We start from the raw sequence: 7,585 nt of genomic DNA on the forward strand, positions 1-7,585 counted from the left end.
TAGTTTCAGCTATAAATACAAAAGAATTTCTAGCATTTTCTTTAACTAATCTTAAAACATGATACATATGGCTTGTGTTTTTTAGCAGCTTATGAGCTTTAAGCTCAACATCATATCATAGAATATCAAAATCCAAATAGACCCATTATTTTTGTCCCACTAAGTTAGGTTTTTGGATTAATTTTATATTGGAAAAATTCCTATGAAGGTTTAGTTTCCTAAATACTAGATGAATGTTGCTGTTCTCATGTTCAGCTAAAGCTGTTTCTAGAGAAATATTGAAAATTTTAAAAAAGTATTTTTTAAAACACTGCTCCTTTTAAATTTGAGTCTTTATTCTAGGTTGTCTGCTGGGATTATGCACCTTTCGCTCCATTCGTGTAAATTATATTTACTATAACTACTATTTCTATACAGTTTTTCATAGCACATAAATTCATCCCCATCACAACAGAATTTAATAGCAGTTTATATTAACTTGTTTATGATAGTGTTCATTAAAGATTTTAAATGAGTACTCTAAAATTACAAGTATAATGTACAGAAAGCTTAGAAACAATTAAAATGTTTAGCAAAAAATTACCAGCAACTAAGTAGGTTCTTTATATAAAGCAATTCTTTTAACAAAATAAAGCACAATCATTAACATACTGCCTATATCATGTCTTACTAAGAGCTAACTTAAAATGATATATTAAAAAAAGTCACTTAGACATGGTCTGATAATTTGAATTCTTTTTCACTTCAGCCAAGTTCAGATATATTTTTTCATATAGTTATATATTTTTTTAATAGGTAAATATTCATCATGTCCCTCACTCCACATAAACTCATGAAAATAGGGTTCTCAGAGCCACAAAATGTTTTATACTAAAAGAAATACTTTTACACTGCAGTGTGTGGAACACTTATCATTAAAGTGTGCTTCTTGTGTCCTTCACATGGCTCAGTGGCTGAGCTGTTGCATCCTGCACAGATTTAAGTGGACTATAATAATGATGATAATCACTGTGGTATAATAAAAATGCATCTTTCTAATAAAAATGCTTATATATAATGTGTGACAGGATCACCGCATTCATTGTGGAAATACTCCTAGACAAGAGAAGCAGAATTGTGCTATGTCTGCAGACCAGATACAAAAATAAAAATAATTACAAGTACTATGCCAGTAGCCACCTTCAGGGATAGAGAAGAGGGAGAAAAATGTCTACATCATTCATTTAAGTTCTTTCATTAATGCATCTGCCTTTTTATTTTCTAAGGGTTGTCTCATGAACTTTCCTTACAAAACCCACAGGCTACACCCTGACATTGATTTATAAGCAGAACTCTCCACTGAAAGCAAAGAGGAACTTTGTTTATAAATGTATGTTGTAATATCGTCAAAAATTTAGGAAAAGCTTCTGAATTTTCTAAGAATATCAGACAATCTTATCCAGACAGGATTCACTTCTGCAGCAGAAAATGTACCCAGGACATTAAAGGACACTGAAGAGTTCTTGAAACCTTTTTCTCACACTTCTGAGACCTCCAGTAAAACAGATTTTTGGAGTGTTTGATTAACTCTTCCTGGTATCAGTTTGACAGAAAGCTGCACACGGATGAACCACTCTTCCAGCCAAAGGGCTGGGGAAACACAGGCACACCAGACATTCCCATTTCTTTTTGCTTCTAGTCCCAAAACTCGTCACAGTCTGGTGATGGGAACACAAGGAACATCAAACTTAGCAGAGAAAAGACACAGCTCTGTATGCTGCTGGATCTTACACACAGAGGGGGAAAAGTAAAAGCCAAAAACAAAGAGATGGAACTACAAACACCTAAAGTGTAAAATCCTGCTGTGTGAATTCCAGGTGAAAAAATGCAGGTGAAATCCTGTTGATTGCACTAAAGAGTCATGTAGGAAGAAATAACTCATTCATTAATTTCTGCAAAATCAGATACCTCACTCCAACACTCTTTAATAAATGAATTTTCCTGTCGACCAACATTTACATAATGTATGAACTGCTAATCCAATCAATCAATAAATAAAAAAAATTAAACTTGATAAAATGTTTTGTTAAAAATCACTAAAAAACCACAAACAAACACTGCACAACCAAGTCTGAACTGGAATTAAATTGGGGTTTGAACAACAAGAAACCTTTGAGACTTTGCATTTAATAAGGTCCAGAAAAAAGGCTAATTTCCAGAAGAAAAATGAACTGAAAAGACAATCTCAGGAAATAAGACTTGGTAGCCACTGAATGAACACTGTACCATTTAAACATGTGTTGAATTCTGTGCATTACAGACTGTTCCTGTGCTTCACGGGGAAGAAAACTCATTTCAGGTCTCATGTGGGACAACTGCAACTGGGGGTTTCACTGCAAACTGTGGACAAGAAAGGGCAAACTAACACTTGTGACACCTCCTCCTTACTTGAAACTTACAGTTTGAAACTTACTCCTGACACTGAAAATAGCGATAAATCCAGGAAGAAGAACAAGAGGTAGGAAAGGGAAGAAAAACAGCCTTCAATATTCTATACTGAGGAAAAAGCCACTATATAAATCAAAAGGTTGACTTATCAGTATAGAGTTTTTTAATAGGAAAAATATCAAGGGGAGTATACCATATGGATCAAAGTGCTCTCCACATATGTTACTTTTTTTCATTTGAAAAGTAACATATGTGAGGAGATGCAGAAGTCCTTTCTGAAGTTTTCATCTGGGTTATTTTTAATTGGAATGATATTAGATTTTCTATCTAACTTAATAGCAAATGACAGTTGTTGCTTCACTAATATTACTGTCAGCTACAGATTGACAGATTTGGAGTCTATTTTCTTGAATATGAAAGTTAGACCCTTAAGTAGCTAAAATAACTGCTAGAAAAGGGGACTGAAGACTATACACTATTAAACACATATAAGCCATGGAATATTATATGTTATAATTTCACTGGGTCTTTAGGTTCAAAGGATCACACAGCTTCAGCAAGGCCAAAAGATGTATAATCAAAGATATCCATTTAGAAAGTCACAACTCTACACCTCAAAGCACAGTAGCTTTTAGATACTTTATGTGAATGCTCTGAATTGACTGAAAGTCTACTGCTAATAAATCTACCAGCAGAGCCCTCCAGCCTCCAGACCTGCAAGTGCATAATCCAGTAATATCTGCTAGAGAAGAACAGTCTTTTCAGGTCAAGATTTTACTGCTGCTGCTAATCAACTTGAAAAAGTTCTGCATGTATCAGTATGATCTGTCCATTTCAAGATAAAATGGGCCTCTATAAAAATATTTGGGTACTTATGAGGAAGTTTGAGAGATTTAACTCAGGTAGACAGCTGTAAAAATCCATCTTAAGCCATAAATTACTTTGTTTTCTGAAGAAAAAAGCAAGACTCATTTTTAAAAACAAGCAAGCAAACAAACAACAACACATAAGCATTGTGATATATGGAACTTCTGAAAGGTCCTAAGTCAGGTACTCAGTTGAGACCTTAACTAGGACTGACGTGGGGCTAAGAATGATGCCAAGCCACTGCATAACAAGTGGCTGCTTTCTGTGAGCCAATGTCTGGGCCAGCTCAGTTCCATTAATGTTTTACTCCATTATCTGAGAGCTGACATCTTTTCAGTAATTACTGCAGATGATACCACCTCTAGTGTAATTAAAGAACGATTATTTAGAGTGAAGTGAGCCAAGATCATCCCCATTCTCTGTTTAGGCCAAAGCCAAAGAAGGGCTTGTCAAATAAAATGGATGTTTTGCATTAGGGAGCAAAAGAAGGGTGATGTAAAGAGTCAAGTAATTTGATGGGCAACGCTGCAGTGGAATTAATTCAATATGTTCAATGGGGTCAGTTCCATGTGCAGTAATATTGGACAGATGGGGATGATGGCTCTGTACTTCCAGTGCCTTTGCATTAGTGATTCAGTACTTACAAAGCAAACCTCAGACAGTTCCTGGCCTGTTGCCCAGCCAGGGAAAGACTGGAAGCAAAACACATTAAATGCTCCTGCAAAACTACATCCTTTGCAACCCTTCTGAAACAAGCCTCTTTCAAAATGACCCCTTGGACACCCACCAAAAAAATAATCAACATTGTAACGTGAGCCCATAAACTTCTGGATTAACAGTTAAATAATGATGAGCGAGAACTGAAAGGAGCAATTCACTTTGTGTGAATACTAATGAGAGAGGGTTTGATGCATTCTTTGGTTTTGACTGTAACTAGGTATGAGGACTAATTACATCTCTTACTTAAAGCATAAATTTCAGGTTTTGAGGAAATACTGAACAGAAGGATGGATGCACTCTATCAGACACAGGAAGGTAAGAGATCACAGCTGACCAAAACACACATTTCCTAATGCATCAGGATTCAGTGTTGATACAGCCAAGGTCACGTTTGACCAACTGGTGATAACAAGTTTTTCCTTCAGGAGCTGATGGACAAACATTCCCAGATATATGGGGAATTATTTAGGAAGAGTGGCAGCAAGTTTAGCTCCTTGGACAGTACAGGCGTCTTTTGAGGTGCTTGCACATGACTCTTATAAACACCATCCAAAAGATGGACAGGTTCCCTTACTCTGAAAATGAACATGTCATTATTAAAATTAACTTTTTTTTTTTAATAGAAGTAAGAAGAAATATGATATTGTCTGGAACCCTGAATGCTGGTGGCCTTGTCAGAACAGTAGGGTGTCCACTAAATGACTGGACTTTTGTTTATATTTACAGCCTGTTTAATTTAGCTATCCATAATTTCAAGAGATAAACAACAAACAGATGAGAAGTATTGTTAACATTTGACCATTTCCTTTTTGATTTTTTTAACTTCCAAAGTAGCTTCTTATTTTTAGTGGACTAATTTTTGTCTTCTAGCGTCATGCGAAGAAAGACACTGCGAAAGGGAGTGTGATATTAAACCATCAGTGTTGTCTTTTTCTTGTAACAAAGCATTGAAAAAGTGAGGTTTGCTTTGCAATTAATATTCCTGAACTGAAGGCTGTGCTTCTGCTTTAGTTATAGGACAAAGTACTGTAGAAGTAGAGGGAAAAACTTAAAATTACTTAAAGAATTGCAGATATCAGAGGCAGAGGGTGATGCAGTGAAATGAAGAACTGACACATGAATAACAGTCCTGAATATGGAGGAGTGTGTGGTTGATCATTACCAACCTTCCTTGGCTTCCTGAGAGACATCCTCCTTTCACCAGCATGACAAGCTGCAATTCCAGCACTGAGAAGCCCTGAGATTTGAGGCTGACAATCCACAGAAACCTTTCCTGTAATAAAAATTGAGCAACCATATCTGTCCATTTACCAACTGAGATAAAAGCATGGGGAAACATTGAAATGTCCTCTGTGAACACAGAACACCAGAATTCTCAGAGTTGGAAGTTAAATACATCCTCTACCTGCTATCCTCAAACCACAGCATGACCATTCCCACCTTTTTTTTTCTTATCCTATGAGTTATGCAGCAGTTCCACACAAGTAGATCAATACAGAATGCCAAGACACCCTCCAGCTTTGTGGTTGGATCAGGCACAGAGAGGATGCTCCTCTCTCTTCAAGCAGAGGAAAGAACTGAACCAGTGCAGCCTCTCATATCATTCTAAACTCTCAGCTATTTCATAATGAGACTGAGAGGCATCTTTTATCTGAAGTTTATTCTGCTTCATTTGCCTCAGGAATGGGTATCAGATCAAGCAAAAGTATAGATGAGCATCTAGACTACAGAACACCATGAGAGAGGGCTTGTTAGTGTGCCAACATTACAAACAAATGCATAACAGTAAACTGAAGGTACCTATAGACTGTATGCAACAGCTGAAGATTATTGATTTCTAAATTTGACCTGTGGAATTATGTGTTCTGTCTGGGTGATATTGTAGACCTTGAACGTGTCCTTCAAAATGCACAGCACAAAAATTGGGCCACATATATATTCCAACAAAAATCTGAGTTAAGCTAGGACAAGCTACAGAGGGTCACCCCTTGTACAGCATACTTTTTCTTAAATAACGTTTCTCTATCAATGCTGCTTTCAGTGAGCAAACAACAACCACAGAAGGCAAATGAGAACCTCTGAATGCAGAACTGGCAACAAGAGTTGAAGTATGCAGTTCAGCCTGTATATTCATTTTGTCTTACAGCCAAACACAGGATATATTTTGTATGAGAATGTCTCAGAGCAACATTTGCAGCCATTCAGGATCCTGCTTAATGTAGATCAAAGTCTAGTGTCAAAGTTCTCTGCATAATACATATCCACAGAATGCAGCATCTTGAGAAATAACACCCAGTGCATGTTTCTCTTGCACTTAATGGGATTTTAGTACATGATTTACATTTGTTTATTTAAAGAAACATCATATATATGATTTGTAACAGCACTCAGCAGCTCTCAGTAGACAAGAATAAAATCTATGACCTCAAACAAGAAATAAACATTCCTGATACTTCTAAGATGCCCGTGGAAATTATACTGTCCTGCACAGAAAATTAATTTGGAGATCGTTAGTAGTCAGGAATCACTAAACTTTACGATTAAAGTATGGAAAGGAGGACAAGACATGTGTACTTGTTCTCATGAAGGTGTGTTTCAGATGCAGAACCAAAATGTAGACATTAGGGAATTTAGAAGGCTGATAGTTTTTGCCATTTCTGTTCCCTTAAGTTACCAAGATAAACTAATTGCAGCATATATTATATGTTTGAAATGAAATGTCAAACCTGAATGTAGGCAAAATTGATAAAGTCAAAATGTTACATTGTAATTACACATTCATTTTGAATTATCATAATCAAATGAAGCAAATTATGACAAAATTCTGTACGACAACTCTCCCAATACCTCTACTGAATTAGGAAAAATCTCACATATATCCCTCAAAGCTCTCAAGACATGCAGTTCTATAACCTTAAATATAGCACTGGTACAAGGATCATAGAGTTTCATCTGCAGGCATTCACTTCAGGATTTTGTTTTCTAGATGAAATAAAAAGATATCCCTTACATCCCCTGTGATTATCATGGAAATGACTGACATGAGCAAGTATTCACTGGGAATACTGCCGGAGTAGGATTTAAAATAGAATTGCTATCATCCTCGTTTCACACATTGGGAACCCTGGTGTATGAGCAACTAAGGTATATAAGTCACACAGGAGACTTCAGCTGAAAGCAGGTTGTTCCTTGATTGAACAACCACTTAATGCAAAGACCCCTCAACATCTGCCTTCCCCACTTTACTCAGACAGTCTCGGACAGGGTTTGTATCTAGTTGATACCATTGCTTGCTAGTTTTAATAAAAACATTTTTAGCATCCCCAGAAAGCTGTTACTCGATATTTTAAATATTTGCTTTCTGCCATCCTAAATTGTTAAATTGATTTCATGCTTATAGTATTTTAAAAATTCTATAGAAATTACTTACTTTGAGAAGGTTTTAAATCAGGAAACTGTTATGAATATTCAGAGAATATCTTTCAGACAGAAGGCTGCTTGCTAGAGCTCTGTGATGAAATAATTCCTCTCATTGAGGTCACTCAGAGACCAAACACCACCAACCTCCCTC

Source organism: Myiozetetes cayanensis, unplaced genomic scaffold (assembly GCF_022539395.1).
Source record: "Myiozetetes cayanensis isolate MyiCay16 unplaced genomic scaffold, myiCay2020 scf15, whole genome shotgun sequence".
Classification (NCBI taxonomy): domain Eukaryota; kingdom Metazoa; phylum Chordata; class Aves; order Passeriformes; family Tyrannidae; genus Myiozetetes; species Myiozetetes cayanensis.